Source organism: Cervus canadensis, chromosome 8 (assembly GCF_019320065.1).
Source record: "Cervus canadensis isolate Bull #8, Minnesota chromosome 8, ASM1932006v1, whole genome shotgun sequence".
Classification (NCBI taxonomy): Eukaryota; Metazoa; Chordata; class Mammalia; order Artiodactyla; family Cervidae; genus Cervus; species Cervus canadensis.
The window spans coordinates 55,998,147-56,015,750 of record NC_057393.1 but is presented as its reverse complement, the minus strand read 5'-3'; the positions used below and the strand labels follow the sequence as shown (position 1 = coordinate 56,015,750).

The following is a 17,604-nucleotide window of genomic DNA, read 5'->3' as shown; positions in this document are numbered from 1 at the left end:
TTTATACATGAGGTATAAAGATATTCTTCTGTGTTTATTTCTAGGAGTTTCATAGTTTTGGCTTTAGGTTAAAATTAAGAGGTACAAACTTTCAGTTACAAAATAAATGATTCATAGGTATAAAATACACAGTGTGGGGAATATAATCAGTAATTATATAATATCTTTATATAGTGACATGATAACATGCTTATCATGGTGATCATTCTGAAATGTATAGAAATATTGAATCCTTGTGTTGTGTACCAGGAATCAACATAGTGTTGTAGGTCAGTTATACTTCAACAACAAACAAACTTACAGAAAAAGAGATGAGATTTGTTGTTATTGGAGGTGAGATGGGGCTGGAGAGAGAAATTGGATGAAGGTAGTTGAAAGATACAGACACTCACGTAAAAGATACTTAGGGATGTCATGTACAACATGATAAATACAATTAACACTCCTATATGTTATATATGAAAGTTGGTATGGGAGTAAGTCCTAAGAGTTCTCATCACAAGGAAGGAAATGTATTTTTCTCTTTCTTTAATATTGTATCTATGTAAAATGGTGTATGTCCAATAAGCTTATTGTGGTAATGTTTCGTGATGTAGGTCAAATCATTATGCTGTATACCTTAAATTTACATAGTGCTATATGTTAATTATACCTCAGTAAGACTAGAAGGAAAAAAGAATTGCTGTGTGTACTGAACTAAAACTTTTGAAGTTTACTGTCTCATTAAAACCTGATACTTTGAAACTGACTTGGAAAAATAGCATATTAAAAGTAAAATTCAGAGCATGAAACTTACTTTATAAATTTTGACATCAGAAGACTATTTTATTCGTCAAAGTAAATGCATCAAAAATGTGAAAAAGATTTGGGATCCATCTGAAATTATTTTTGGTTAATGATGTCAGATAGGGGTTAAAGTTGATTGTTTTTTCTGTATGAACATCCAGTTGCTTCAGCACTGTTTGTTGAAAAGAATTTCCATTTTCTGTTGAATTGCTTTTGTGCCTCTTAAGAAAATTGGGTGACAGTGTCAGTGTGAGTCTATTCCTGGACTCTCTGTTTTGATCGATTTGTCTGTCGTTAGACCAGGACCACACTTTGATGATTAGTGTGGGTTTAGAATAAGTCTTAAAGTGTAAGTCCTTCAACTTATTCCTTTTTAAGATTGTTTTGGCTCTTTTACATCCTTCACATTTTCTGGTATGTTTTAGAATCAAATGGCTAATTTCTGCAAAAACATCTGTTGGAAATATGAACAGAATTCTGTGCAGATTCAACATCCTCATAGCAATGAATTTTCCAAATTACAAACAAGATGTATGTTTTCATGCCCTTAGATATTTAATTTCTCTCATCAGTGTTTTTTAGTTTTCAGTATATGAGACATGCATGTCTTTTGTAAAGATGATTCATAATTAGTCTGGCTAGGACCTTCTGTCTGTTGTTCAATAGAAGTGGTAAGAGTGGGCATCCTTCCCTTGTTGCCAATCAAGTGGAAGGGGCCTCAGGATTTTACTGTTAAGTGTATTATTTGCTGTAGGTTTATATGATTAAGGAAGTTTCTCTGTTTCTAGTGTGCTGAGGTGTTTTTTTTTTTTAAAAACTCAGAATGGATGTTGATTTTTGTTAAGTGCTTTTGCTGCATCGGTTATTCTGTGACATGACCCTGACTTTCAGATATTAATATAACTTTATGTTCCTGGGATAAACTCCACTTGGTCATTATATATTATTATTTTTATAAGTTGTTGATTTTTCCAATAGTTTGCTAAGGATGTTTTCATCTGGGTTCATCAACTATCCTGCATTGGAGAAGGAAATGGCAACCCACTCCAATGTTCTTGCCTAGAGAATCCCAGGGATGGGGGAGTCTGGTGGGCTGCCGTCTATGGGGTCGCACAGAGTCGGACATGACTGAAGTGACTTAGCAGCAGCAGCAGCAGCATAAACTATGTTCATGATTTGTAGTTGTTTTTTTTTAAATTGTTTAGATTTTTCTGATAGTTTTATGCAAAGCATGTAAATGAGGTGGAAATTATTCTCTTGCTTATTGTTTGATAGGATTCACTAGTGAAACCATTTGAGCTTTGAGTTTTCTTTTTGCAGAAGGGTGGACTAACCAGTTAATTTGTTTAACAGATATATTGCTATTCAGATTTTTAAAATTTCAACGTGTGTCAGTTGTGGAAAGTTGTGTTTCTTTTTTTCCATTCTCTCTACTTTAGACCTGTGTTTTTAAACTCAAAGTGTATCTCTGCATATCTTGCAGGGTATGGTTGAGTCTTGATCTTTTGGTTTTTGTTTTTCTTTATCCCCATTCTGACAGTCTCTACCTTTTAATTGGACTATTTGGCCCTTTTATATTTAATGTACTTACTGATACACAGTTGATTCTCTTTATTCATGTATTCTATATCTGCAAATATAGAATAGAATCTATAAACCTACTCACTAAAATTTAAATCTGATCCCCAAATCAGTACTGACAGTGCTTTCAGCATCATTCATGGACATGCACAAAGCAGTGAAATTTTTTTTTTTTTAATTTTTTTATTAGTTGGAGGCTAATTACTTCACAACATTTCAGTGGGTTTTGTCATACATTGATATGAATCAGCCATAGATTTACACTTATTCCCCATCCCGATCCCCCCTCCCACCTCCCTCTCCACCCGATTCCTCTGGGTCTTCCCAGTGTACCAGGCCCGAGCACTTGTCTCATGCATCCCACCTGGGCTGGTGATCTGTTTCACCATAGATAGTATACATGCTGTTCTTTTGAAACATCCCACCCTCACCTTCTCCCACAGAGTTCAAAAGTCTGTTCTGTATTTCTGTGTCTCTTTTTCTGTTTTGCATATAGGGTTATCGTTACCATCTTTCTAAATTCCATATATATGTGTTAGTATGCTGTAATGTTCTTTATCTTTCTGGCTTACTTCACTCTGTATAAGGGGCTCCAGTTTCATCCATCTCATTAGGACTGGTTCAAATGAATTCTTTTTAACGGCTGAGTAATATTCCATGGTGTATATGTACCACAGCTTCCTTATCCATTCATCTGCTGATGGGCATCTAGGTTGCTTCCATGTCCTGGCTATTATAAACAGTGCTGCGATGAACATTGGGGTGCACGTGTCTCTTTCAGATCTGGTTTCCTCAGTGTGTATGCCCAGAAGTGGGATTGCTGGGTCATATGGCAGTTCTATTTCCAGTTTTTTAAGAAATCTCCACACTGTTTTCCATAGTGGCTGTACTAGTTTGCATTCCCACCAACAGTGTAAGAGGGTTCCCTTTTCTCCACACCCTCTCCAGCATTTATTGCTTGTAGACTTTTGGATAGCAGCCATCCTGACTGGCGTGTAATGGTACCTCATTGTGGTTTTGATTTGCATTTCTCTAATAATGAGTGATGTTGAGCATCTTGTCATGTGTTTGTTAGCCATCTGTATGTCTTCTTTGGAGAAATGTCTGTTTAGTTCTTTGGCCCATTTTTTGATTGGGTCATTTATTTTTCTGGAATTGAGCTTCAGGAGTTGCTTGTATATTTTTGAGATTAATCCTTTGTCTGTTTCTTCATTTGCTATTATTTTCTCCCAATCTGAGGGCTGTCTTTTCACCTTACTTATAGTTTCCTTTGTAGTGCAAAAGCTTTTAAGTTTCATTAGGTCCCATTTGTTTAGTTTTGCTTTTATTTCCAATATTCTGGGAGGTGGGTCATAGAGGATCTTGCTGTGATTTATGTCGGAGAGTGTTTTGCCTATGTTCTCCTCTAGGAGTTTTATAGTTTCTGATCTTACATTTAGATCTTTAATCCATTTTGAGTTTATTTTTGTGTATGGTGTTAGAAAGTGTTCTAGTTTCATTCTTTTGCAAGTGGTTGACCAGTTTTCCCAGCACCACTTGTTAAAGAGGTTGTCTTTTTTCCATTGTATATCCTTGCCTCCTTTGTCAAAGATAAGGTGTCCATAGGTTCGTGGATTTATCTCTGGGCTTTCTATTCTGTTCCATTGGTCTATATTTCTGTCTTTGTGCCAGTACCACACTGTCTTGATGACTGTGGCTTTGTAGTAGAGTCTGAAGTCAGGCAGGTTGATTCCTCCAGTTCCATTCTTCTTTCTCAAGATTACTTTGGCTATTCGAGGTTTTTTGTATTTCCGTACAAATTGTGAAATGCTTTGGTCTAGTTCTGTGAAAAATACCGTTGGTAGCTTGATAGGGATTGCATTGAATCTATAGATTAAAGCAGTGAAATTTTTGAGTCATCTAGTTTTCAGGCTCTGAACTGATGTTGAACAAGTCATACTCTACCTTCTTGTTTCATTTCTCACACTGTAAACATATGTCCTTTTCATGATCTATTCAGTACCATGATTTTCACATTTTGTGGTTTTTTTTTTTTTATGATTTCACTGTTTAAAATTGCCCCTAAGCATAGTGCTGAGATGCTGCCTAGTGTTCCTAAGTAAAGAAGACTGTAATGTGCCTTACAGAGAAAATAGGCTTGTTATTAGGTAAGCTTCCTCAGGTAGGAGTTAAAATACTATTGATCATGAGTTTAGTGTTAATGAATGGACAAAACATATTTGCTAAATAAGGTGTCTTCAAACACAAGCAAACTAAGACAAGCTTGTGTATTGATGGTTGGCTGAAGTGTTGTGACCAGAGGCTCCCTGGAACCTAACCTTGTATTTCCCCTAGGAGCAATGGTTCTGTGTTCACTAATTCCATGTTCCTGCCAACTTTATAGAAGATAACTGTGCACAGTGAGAACTGACTAAAGTCGGGTTTAGATCTTTTCTTTCCCTCCCTTTTTCTGTTACTCTGTTACTCCCTTACTCTATTGATTGTTTTTGATATTCCATTTAATAACTTATTTTTAGTGGTTGCATTTGCAATTGCAGCATTCATCCTCAAATTACTGCAGTCTGTCCTACTCTCATAATTAATGTCTTACCAATTCTTGTAAAATAGAAACACTTTGCAACAATATAATCCCATCTCGTCACATTCATTGTGCTGTTGTTTTCATATATTTTACATAAATCTACATTGTAAGCCTCCATGTTACACTTGCTGCGTTAAGAGGAGAAAATGAGAGACAGTTCTTTGTTAATCCACATATTTCCATCTCTGGTACTCGTCTTTTCTTTTTGTAGAGTCTAGTCTTTATCAGGTATCATTTGCTGGGAGTAAATTTCCTTAGTTTTTGTTCATCTGGACTTCTTTTTTTGCTTGATTTTTGAAGGATATTTTTGCTGCATATGGAATTCTTTCAACATTATGGTTATCATTTCATTGTCTTCTGGCTTCTTTTTTCTGATAGAAAGCGATAATTGATACTGTATTTACTGTTATTGTTGTTACTAATTCTTTCTAGGTGCTTTCAAGATTTTTCTCTTTATTTTTGGTTTCCAGCAGTTTATGATGCTCAGATGCAGTTCTGTTTATATTCATCCTACGTAGGGTTCTTTCCTTTTCTCCTTTGTCTTTTGCTTCTCTTCTTTTCTCAGCTATTTGTAAGGCCTCCTCAGACAACCATTTTGCCTTTTTGCATTTCTTTTTCTTGGGGATGGTCTGATCACTGCCTCCTGTACAATGTCACGAACCTCTGTTCATGGTTCTTCAGACACGCTATCGGATCTAATCCCTTGAATCTATTTGTCACTTCCACTGTAAAATCGTAAAGGCTTTGATTTAGATCATACCTGAATTGTCTAGTGGTTTTTCCTACTTTCTTCAATTTGTCTGAATTTGGCCATAAGGATTTCATGATCTGAGCCACAGTCAGCTCCCGGTCTTGTTTTTGCTGACTGTGTAGAGCTTCTCCATCTTTGGCTGCAAAGAATATACAACACTGCTGATTTTGGTGTTGGCCCTCTGATGATGTCCATGTTTAGATTCTTCTCTTGTGTTGTTGGAAGAGGGTGTTTGCTATGACCAGTGCGTTCTCTGGGCAAAACTCTGTTGGCCTTTGCCCTGACTTTTTTTTGTATTCCAAGGCCAAATTTGCCTGTTACTCCAGGTATCTCTTAACTTCCTACTTTTGCATTCTTGTCCCCTATAATGAAAAGGACATCTTTTTTGGGTGCTAGTTCTAGAAGGTCTTGTAGCTCTTCATCGAACCATTCAACTTCAGCTTCTTCAGCATTACTGGTCAGGGCATAGACTTGGATTACTGTGATATTGAATGGTTTGCCTTGGAAACAAACGAGATCATTCTGTCGTTTTTGAGATTGCATCCAAGTACTGCATTTCTGGATCTTTTGTTGACTATGATGGCTACTCCATTTCTTCTAAGGGATTCTTGCCCACAGTAGTAGATATAATGGTCATCTGAGTTAATTCACCCATTCCAGTGCATTTTAGTTTACTGATTTCTAAAATGTTGATGTTCACTCTTGCCATCTCCTGTTTGACCACTTCCAGTTTGCCTTGATTCATGGACCTAACATTAACATTCCAGGTTCCTATGCAGTATTGCTCTTGACAGCACTGGACTTTACTTCCATCACCAGTCACATCCACAGCTGGGTGTTGTTTTTGCTTTGGCTCATCTCTTCATTCTTTCTGGAGTTATTTCTCCACTGATCCAAAGAATTACAAAGAATAGCAAACAGTAGAAGAGTTCTGCAAAGAATAGCAGAGTACCAAAGAAGAGCGAGGAGAGATAGGAAAAGCCTTCCTCAGTGATCAATGCAAAGAAATTGACAAAAACAACAGAATGGGAAAGACTAGAGATCTCTTCAAGAAAATTAGAGATTCCAAGGGAACATTTCATGCAAAGATGAGCACAATAAAGGACAGAAATGCTATGGCCCTAACAGAAGCAGAAGGTATTAAGAAGAGGTGGCAATACACTGAAGTACTATACAAAAAAGATCTTCATGACCCAGATAACCACGATGGTGTGATTACTCACCCAGACATCCTGGAATGCGAAGTCAAATGGGCCTTAGGAAGCATCACTAGGAACAAAGCTAGTGGAGGTGATGGAATTCCAGTTGAGCTATTTCAAATCCTAAAAGATGATGCTGTGAAAGTGCTGCACTCAATATGCCAGCAAATTTGGAAAACTCAACAGTGGCCATAGGACCATTTTTCATTCCAATCCCAAAGAAAGGCAATGCCAAAGAATGTTCAGACTACCACACAGTTGCACTCATCTCACACGCTCACAAAGTAATGTTCAAAATCCTCCAAGCCAGAACTTCAACAGTACATGAACCATGAACTTCCAGATGTTCAAGCTGGGTTTAGAAAAGGCAGAGGAACCAGAGATCAAATTGCCAACATCCATTGAGTCATTGAAAAAGCAAGAGAGTTCCAGAAAAATATCTACTTCTGTTTTATTGACAAAGCCTTTGACTGTGTGGATCACCACAAACTGTGGAAAATTTTTAAAGAGATGGGAATACCAGACCACCTGACCTGCCTCCTGAGAGATATGTATGCAGGTCAAGAAGCAACAGTTAGAACTGGACATGGAACAATAGATTGGTTCCAAATCGGGAAAGGAGTACATCAAGGCTGTATATTGTCACCCTGCTTACTTAACTTATATGCAGAGTATATCCTGTGAAATGCTGGGCTGGAAGAAACACAAGCTTCTTCTGGCAATCAAGATTGCCAGGAGAAATATCAATAACCTCAGATATGCAGATGACACCACCCTTATGGCAGAAAGTGAAGAACTAAAGAGCCTCTTGGTGAAAGTGAAAGAGGAGAGTGAAAAGTTGGCTTAAAACTCAACATTCAAAAAACTAAGATCATGGCATCCAGTCCCATCAGTTCATGGCAAATAGATGGGGAAACAATGGAAACAGTGAGACTTTATTTTCTTGGGCTCCAAAATCACTGCAGATGGTGACTGCAGCCATGAAATTAAAAGACACTTGCTTATTGGAAGAAAAGCTATGACTAACTTAGACAGCATATTAAAAAGCAGAGACATTACTTTGCCAACAAAGGTCCATCTAATCAAAGCTATGGTTTTTCCAGTAATCATGTATGGATGTGAGAGTTGGACTATAAAGAAGGCTGAATGTCAAGGAATTGATGCTTGGCTGAGCGCCAAGGAATTGATGCTTTTGAATTGTGGTGTTGGAGAAGACTCTTGAGAGTCCCTTGGACAGCAAGGAGATCTAACCAGTCCATCCTAAAGGAAATCAGTCCTGAATATTCATTGGAAGGACTGATGCTGAAGCTGAAATTGTGATACTTTGACCACCTGACGTGAAGAACTGACTCATTGGAAAAGACCCTGATGCTGGAAGATTGAAGGCAGGGGGAGAAAGGGATGACAGAGGATGAGATGGTTGGATGGCATCACCAGCTCAATGGACATGAGTTTGAGTAAGCTTTGGGAGTTGGTGATGGACAGAGAAGTCTGGCATGCTGCAGTCTATGGGATCACAAAGAGTCGGACACAACTGAGCGACTGAACGAACTGAATGTGGGGTTCACTAAGTTTCTTGGGTTTATAATGTAAGTCAGTGTCTTCTAATCAAATTTTGGAGGTTTACAGCTGTTGGACCTTCAGATGCTTTTTCTGTTCCAGTATTGCTCATCGCCATCTGATCTCCAATCATACATGTATTATTCTGCTTGATGTTATTTCACAGTTCTGTGAGAGTGTTTTTCTACAGTCTGGTTTTTTTTTTTTTTCAGCTTGTATAATTTACATTAGTCTGTTTTCTAGTTTCCTAACTTTTCCATCATCTCCAAACTACTGTTAAGATCATCGAAGTTTTCATTCTTTTCAATTCTAGGATTTTTATTTGGTTCTGTTTCATAATTTTCATTTCTGAGTTGAGATTTCCATTCTTTAAGACCATGTTTTCTCAACATTCTCTCACTTACAGTGAGTAACAGATAAAATTGGCTTATATTTTGTTATTAGAGCTATTCTTGTTTTATTTTGGTTAATATTTAACATTTTAAATTCTTTTATTTTAACTTTTTGTGTTATTATTCATCATGTGTCTTCTATAAGCAGTATATAACTGGAACTATTTGTATTGTATAAAATTATCTCATAAGTTGTATTTTAATTAGCAGTTTTAAGTAAATTTTGATTGTGAGCTTTTCTTCTTATTCAGATTTAATCTGTGAGAGTCCGGAGGACCTTAATTGAAGATATTTTCTTGAAGAGACCATTTGAATACAAATTCTGCCAGGAGGTAGGGTGTACCTTTGTCATGGATAACATTGTCCACTTTTCAGAGTACAGTACTTAACTACTCATCACAGGCACATTTTATTCACATGACCTTGTGAGTGGAAAGGAGTTCTAATAATTTCTTGATTGGCTTATCTGTTACCCTCCTGATTCTTACTGTACCTTCACTCCGTATTCCTTCTGGAGCTGTCCAGTGTTAACTCCTCAGACCTTTGGAAGTTCTGCAGTGTCATTATCACCCATGCCACTCTCAGTTTTGTGACTAACAGCTGCTGCTTCCTGTGCTGCCTATTCCTTGAACTTTCATTGTTCTACAGTCTTTTTGAGACGTGCCTTAACTCTGTATTTATAACTCCCTTGTCTTATGCAGTGTAGTGTGAATGACAGGCACCATGTTCTCCAAGCCACATTCTGTTCTCATGCTCTGTGACTTTCTTTGGACTAAACTTATGATTTAGAATGAATGGTGCCCCACCCCCAGTCCCCCCACCTCCCTGAGAGTTCCCAGACTTCTGTAAACTGGCCTTTAGCAGGACTGACCCTGCACATAACCTCAGTCATGTGCAAAATCCCTCTTATCTTTCCTGGAGTGGTCCCAGTGCAGGCTCAGCTGGGAGTCAGGCTTTGGAAGAAAATGTATGTAAGTGATTTTCAAAGCTAGTGATTTAATAAGGGTTCATCTTTCTAAAATAGAAACACCAAAGTTACATTTAAAGTATAGTAACAGGCAGAAAAATATAAGCAATACTTTTGTTAAGCACTTATACTGTGGTAGGTTATTTTACTAGATTTATAGTTAAGTCATTATTATTATTGTAATTATTTTGTAGGCCTGAATAGACCTATTTAGCTAAAAGTCTGTTGAATGAGGGGTGGCACAGTGCATCTGTTAGATTGGCACTGTATACTTCCCAGCAGTCTTGCCATCCTTCCTATGGGGCGGCCGGAGGAGTGGTAAACCCCAATTGAACGCAGTCCCCGGAGGGCTGCTGCTTCTGTAGTTGGTGCTGCCTCATTTGACTGGCTTTAGCTGTGGGCCCCCTCTTCTGACTCCTCACTTGCATTCAGAGTGACCGTGAAGCCATATTCCAGCTGTGCCCTCTCTCTACACAGGGGTTCATATGGAGCTTCTGTTCGTGGCCATACTTCTGACCTCTTCCATTTCCTTGAACGATTATTTTTTGAATCTGCTGTTATTCTGCTAGTAGTCCATAACGTTTATTGTGAAAATAATTTTGCTTCATGTATAGAATAAAATAGGCAGTGGGTAGAAACTATTAAGAATAAGCATCTTTTTTGCTGTTGGTTTATTTTTTTTCTTCCAGTTTTATTGAGGTCTAATTGGCATACAGCATTGTATAAGGTTAAGATATACAGAAAAGTGATTTGATTTACATGCACCATGAAATGATTACTACTATAACTTTGGTGAATTTATTGCATCTTTTGTTTAAAGGGTATAGAGTTTCAGTTTTGGAAATTGAAAATGTTTTGGAAATCTTTTCCTGACAATGTGAATATAATTAATGATTACTGTTAATTATATTAATATATTAATTATATATTATATAAATTATAATATATTAAATATTAATTAACACATCACACAATATATTAATTATAATTATATTAATAATTATATTGATATATTAATAATTAACAATTAATTATGTTATTAATAATTATATTAATATATATCTACCAAACTGTACACCTAAAATGGCTAATTTCATAAATTTTGTTATTTTTTTCCCCTACAGTGAAAAAAAAAAAGTATCTTTTGTGGAATATAGATTTAAACGGTTTAGGGCAGAGTTTTGAATTTTTTTACCTTATTCATTGTACTTGGTTCTATTTACTCATCCTTTACCACCGATTGAATCAACAGATTGGAGTTATTGGAGGGTCCAGAGCAGAGGAGATGTTTAGCAAACAGAATTTATAGGTGCTCAGAAAATATTAGATGAGTTATTTCAGTGTTTGGGTTATGCTGACTTTCTTGTCTGTATGAAAGTACATGCTTGTCTGTTTTTTTGATTCAGATGTTTTATGTGTCTTCTCAAAGAGAAGGGTTTTATAATGAGGTGAAAATCCCTGAGAAGTGATAGCTGACTTTAAAAACAAATAACTGTTTCCTGGTTTGCATTTATATTATTTTAAAATTAGATCTTGGGTTACTTGGGCTTCCCTTGTTACTCAGCTGGTAAAGAATCCGCCTGCAATGCAGGAGATCTGGGTTCGATCCCTGGGTTGGGAATATCCCCTGGAGAAGGGAAAGGCTACCCACTCCAGTATTCTGGCTTGGAGAATTCCATGGTCTGTATAGTCCATGGGTTTGCAAAGAATCAGACATGACTGAGCAACTTGCACTGGGTTACTACTTTGATGACTGACTAAAAAGTTTTTCTCACTATAGTTTTTTCCACTGAAAAGTGCTATCTAGAGGGAGGAAACTGAGTTTCAGGATCATAGAGCAAACAGTAAACTGAAGACTCTTACATTGTACCACTTGTGCAAATTAATATTAAAATTCCCAATTCTTAATAGACTATAACCACCTTTGGGATTTACCCAGAGGAAAATGGGGCCAGAGTTGCTTTTCTTTCTTTCACCTTATGCTTTGTAATACATTATCATGCCAATCACAGTAATTAAGGCAGAAAGATTAGGAAACTGGGAGGATTCAAGGTTTAGTCATAAAGAAACACCAGTTAAATTTTCAGAAATATTTCACCCGTGCTCTATATAGAGACACTGTGGGGAATGCTTGAAAGAAATACGTAATGATCCAGAACACTGTAGGGAATGCTAAAGAAATATGTAATGGTCCAAAGAGAGTTCAGCCTTTTTAGTAGGCCAAGATTTCTACACTGTAAGGAATGATCTGTAACTAGATAGTATTTTGTTTTAGGGTTCACCAAAGAAACAGAACCAATAGTATATAAAAAGATAGATGGATAGAGAAAGATTCTTATTGATAGATTTTAATAAATTGGCTCGTGTGATTGTAGAGGCTGCCAAGTGTGCCAGCTAGGCTAGCAGATTGGGGAACTGAGAGAAGAGTTGAATCTGAAATTTGAGACCACAGGTCTACTGGAAGAATTCTGTCTTCTTCTAGGAGAGGCTAGGGTTTTTGTTTTAAGGCCTTCGTATGAGTAGATGATTACTATCCACATTATAGGCACTTCCCTGGTGGCTGACACAGTGAAGAATCTGACTGCAATGCAGGAGACCGGGTTTGATCCCTGGAGAAGGCAACCCACTCCAGTATTCTTGCCTGGAGAATCCCACGGACAGAGTAGCCTGGCAGGCTACTGTCCGCAGGGTTGGAAAAAGTCGGACATGACTAAGTGACTAACACACACCCACATTGTGGATAGTGATATCTTTTACACAAAGTCTCTTGATTTAAGTGTTAATCATATCGATGAATATACCTTCACAGAAACATCTCGAATAATATTTGACCAAATATCTGCATACTGTGGCCTATTCAAGTTGGTACATAAAATTAGCCAGCACATATATTGAAGAAGCATTTTGTGTATAATTAAATGTCAAACTGTGAAGAATATTGGGTATGTGTTGTGGGTGGTAAGATAGGAGTGGGGGAGCCTGTTTTGACGTTTCTTTGCTCACAGAGGAGATAAATTTTAAAATGTGCTCTGAAGGCCAGGAGGTTTTTGGCCTAGTGTATGGAGTGTGTACAACATCCCAGGAGGGTGGATTAGAATGAACAAGGGTGGAGCTGACCATGGCATGGGCAGGAGAGGATTTGTCCTGGCTGGAGAGATATTTCTTAAATGGTAAGGCAGGCCCTGCTCTGATTTCTCTACCTTACTTACTGCGTTAAGTAGAGAAGATGCTTGCTCCAGCCTGAGATGACAGATGGCTGGTGCAGGGCTGTCTGTACCACCAGCATTGTATGCTACATTATACAGTGTAATGAGATGAGAATTCTTCTGCATAAAACATTTCAAATGAGATAGAGCTGCCTTAAATTTTTCTGTTATAAAATGTGCTCAGAATTCTTTCTTCAGTTAGTTTAATGAATTGCTTCGAAAGATGTATATGTTTGTGAAGAAACATAAGATCTTCAAATGATGTGAATTGCTGCCAGTAGTAATTCTAATCTTTAAGCCTTGAAATGTTTTTGGATCCATTCTGAAGTAGAAATAGAGCCCAGTAACTCCCCCTCCCTCCACATTACAAATTAAGGAACATAATCAAATTTTTAGATGTAATAGGTGTAAAGACACTTTATAATAAAAATTCTACCAATGAAAGTAGTTATCAGAGAGAAAAATAGCAAAAACAATGTATGTTAAATAATGGCACAAAATAGCCCCTGAATGAACCACCGCTCCATGTCTCTCCCCCTTGCAATGTGGGTCTGCTTGTTTTCCAATCAGGTGGTAGAGTCTGTTTCCATACTGTTTGTACTGGACTGTGCCACGTGGCTTGAAGTGGCCAGGGGGTCATAAGCAGACACGATGCAGGCAGAGGCACCATGTGCAGTGGGTCAGCTTCTCTGCCTGCTGCTGCCGTTCTGTGAAGAAGGCTGAGAGGAAGGCCAGCTGGAAAGGGAGGTCCAGACCTCCTCACTGAGCCCGGTCCCCAGCTGACCTGGGCCTAGTGCGGCAGCACATCAGTCAGGTAAGAGCAGCAGAAGAGCTGTTCAGTCAGCCCATGGAATTGTGAGAAATAGGAAATCGCTGATGTTTAGGCAACTAAGGCTGGGTTAGTTTGTTACCCAGCAATGGCAAGCAGAAACATCCTGTGACTAATAGCAGGAATTCATCTCTGTAATTCTAATTCAGGCTTCATTCCTGAACCCCCAAGGAGCCCACAGTGCGGTGAGGGAGGCAAAAATGTAAGCAAGTCACTCCAGTACAGTGTGGTGCATGCCCAGGAAGGGCTCTGGGCTGCTGCAGCCTTGACGTTTTCTCTGTCTCCCTTTCCTCATCTGTAAGGATTAGATTTTTCTCTGCAGGACAAGCATTGAAGAACGCTTGGAGAAACTAGAGGAAGATTAGTTCTGTACTTCATTGAAGGTATTTTCCGTCTCTTACGTCTGTCAGACCCACACTTCCCTTTCTCAGAAGTGAAATGCTGAAAGAACCCCAACAAGTCTCCTCTTTGCCTTTTGTTAAGAACTGGTGTTTTCAGTATCCTTGTATTTGTCCTGAAGAATGCCCACGGGTATGCCTCCTTAGCTTTCCTCAGGTTCAGACTCTTCTGGAAAATTCAGAGGTTAGAGTCCAGGCCCTTTCCTTGTAATCATCTCAGGTTCACCTAATTCACACACACGGTGGAGTGGTTCTGCTAAGGCCTCTTTGCGTCACAGATGGCATGCACTGTTTGGATCTGAGTCCTGCCTGCCTCACCTATCTGCTACTCACTCACCGTCAGCTTTGGTCTGCCCCTCTCTTACTCTGTTCCTTGAGATTCTAAACTGCACATTGCAGCCTGCAGCACTGTCCTCTCCTGGCCCAGTTGGGTTTGCTCAAGACTTCCAGCACCAGGCTCCCTCAGTTTTCTTCAGCGGCCCATTCTCCTTCTGCTGGCCAGCATTTTGGGGGATACCTAGAGTCCACTCTCTTTCTTCTTGGCTGCCTCGTGCTAGATGGTAAAGAATCTGCCTGCAGCGCAGGAGAACAGGGTTCTGCCCTTGGGTCAGGAAGATCCTCTGGAGAAGGAAATGGCTGCCCACTCCAATATTCTTGCCTGGAGAATTCTATGGACAGAGGAGCATGGCGGGCTACAGTCCATGGGGTTGCAGAGTCGGACACTACTGAGCAACTAACACTTTCTTTTCACCAGCCTTTCAGGTTGCGTGTTAGAAAATTAATCTTGAATAATCTACTGGAGTAGTTTAAAGATATAGCTTTAGTTTTAAATAGTTGTAGTGGTTTAAGGTTATGTTATTGTATATGTAATATATGTGTAACATAGAATATGCACTATAATTTTAAAATGCAGTATTTTTCTGTGGCTTGTGATATATATTTGTAAATCAACTCAAAATGATAAATATCCAATTTTTGTGATAAATTGGACCTAACTTTTCAGGCATGTCTTATAGCCTTGAAGTATATAAATTATTATTTTGTCAAATTTTTAAAAGTATATCCATTACTTTGGTCAGATGTCCTCCTATGCAGACAAAATTGCAGCAAAAAGCATGTTGCTATTTAATACTTAAAACTGTGGATTCTGTGTTTTTGTATCCGTGTTGATCATACCTCTTCTTTATCATAGTAAAGCCAACAACACACCAGGTTTTGTCTTTTTCTAACAGCTGTGCTACAGTGAGATGAAAACGAAAAAAACCTACATAGGTTAGATTCACCTTGTAAATTGCCACAGGCTACTACATCTAGTGAAATATGGCTGAGCTGCCTTAGGCAAGTTGCTTAACTTCTCTGAGCCATGTGTGAAGTGAAGATAAGACAGTTTCTCTACCTTCCGGCACTGCTGTGAGAATCAAATGAGATAATTCGTGTAAAGCATTTACCATTTGTCAGTGCTTTCATCTGTTGTGTTTTTCTCCAGAAAATTACAATTCAGAAGTTCTATTTCTATACTTCTCAGTTTGTTTCTCTTACACTATCATTTTAAAATTTTTTATTCTTTGGATTTCATTTTCTAGTTATCCTCAGCATTGCTTATTTGTTATTCTTCATGTAACATTGAAATTATTGTTTATTACCTCTGGTCATACTCTGAATTATTCTAGAGGATTTTATTTTGTTTAACATTTCTGTCTTTAATTTTATTCATTTATTTATTTTTGACTGTGCTGGGTCTTTGTTGTTGTGCGGGCTTTTCCCCAGCTGCGGTGAGCTGGGGCTAACCTCTAGTTGCGGTGCCTGTTTCTCATGCGGTGGCTTCTCCTGTTGCAGGGGCACAGGCTCTAGAGCATGCAGTCTTCAGCAGTTGCCGCACGTGGGCTCGGTAGTTGTGGCTCGCAGCTAGAGCACAGGCCTGGTTGTTGAGCACGGGTTTAGTTGCTCCGTGCATGCAGGATCTTTCTGAATCAGAGATCGAAGAACCCCTGTCTCCTGCATTGGCAGGTGAATTCTTTACCACTGAGGTAGGTAACAGGGATACCCTCTAGGGGATTTTAAAACTAACAAAATCTTTTTTTGTTTGTTTCTGAGTAAACTTCATTTAGTCTGTGGGATGTGTTTGTGTGTTTTATCATTTTTTTCTTCACTTTTAGTAATTGCATCTATATTTTCTGGTAGTTACTACTTTATTCTGACACATTTAACCTTTTAAAATTCATTTTGATATTTTTAATGAGCTCATTGTTCTTGAAGATCATAGTGTTAAACAGACCAAGTCAAAGCTTTGTCTTAGACTGCTTTTAATGGGTGGCATATGGAGGCCTTGTAGTGTTACTCTACCATCTTCCCTAAAATTCTCAGAACCCTGAACTTTAATTTTGATTTTAATTTCGATAAAGAGTGGGAATAGGGTGATCTTGATGCCTTGTTACCTATTGGTCTGGTGTGGGCATGACAGTGGCCAGATGTGAGTTGCTTGTGAGAGAGCATTCTTCCCTGGTTGAGTGAGGGGAATAGGCCTTTCAAGGATGCTGTTAGTGAAGCAGCATATTTTACGCCCTTCTTTAGTAACTTGCCACCTATTCTTCACTGTATTTCTGACTCAAAGATTGAAATTGCTAAACTGAATTTTATGAAACTTGTTTTTCTCTTTCTTTTTTTTTTTTTTCTCTTTCTTAAAAGAGCTCTTATCCTCAGTTCTTAACAACTTATAATTGTAACCTTTTAGAATTATTCTTAAAAATACTTGGATTGCATTTTGAATTATTACAATTTTGGACTTAGTCTGATGTGGTCAAACTGTTGCACATATTTAAAGATCAGTTGTTTCTTCTCAATTGATATGAATTGTACCAGGATAAAAAATACTGAATTTTTGTGTTGTCTAAATTTTCACTGTGCCACTTGATCAGCATTTGAGACAGTAAACAGTGTTAGTTATAGTTTGAGTTATAAATGAAATTCCTAGTTAGTTCTGGCTCTTGTGGGAGAAAAGTTGATTTAGTCAATATTTACTGAATGGATATTATGTGACAACGTTGGGCTAGACAGTGCTAATACAAAGGTGAGCAAAGTGAGATAGGATTTCTGCCTTTAGGGAGCTTACTGCCCAGTAAGGGTGAATGTCATTAATTAAAGAATTTAACAAAAGTAAAATTCCAATTGTGATCCTTGTTAATGAAGTAGAGGTTCTTCATCAATGCTATAAAGACCTGTAAATGTGGGATTTCCTGAGGCTGTTGTTATTGTTGTTTAAGTTTACGTTTGACTTAATAATAACTGTCAAGACTGTTTTCCAAGGTCTCTAAAGCACTTCACATTCTCAAGGGCAGTATATGAGGGCTTCAGTTT

General features: G+C 38.0%; 1 protein-coding gene across 5 annotated transcripts in view; it reads left to right on the top strand.

Moving 5' to 3' along the window:
- MARCHF8 (membrane associated ring-CH-type finger 8) overlaps positions 1-17,604 on the top strand; it is a 114,261-nt gene that overhangs the window by 22,412 nt on the left and 74,245 nt on the right. Inside the window, exon 2 of one of the 5 annotated variants that reach the window (XM_043476306.1) lies at positions 9,102-9,182. The exons of the other annotated variants lie outside the window; for them this stretch is intronic. The gene's annotated coding sequence lies outside the window, so the exon portion shown is untranslated. The remainder of the gene's footprint in view (positions 1-9,101; positions 9,183-17,604) is intronic. 5 annotated transcript variants of the gene reach the window in all.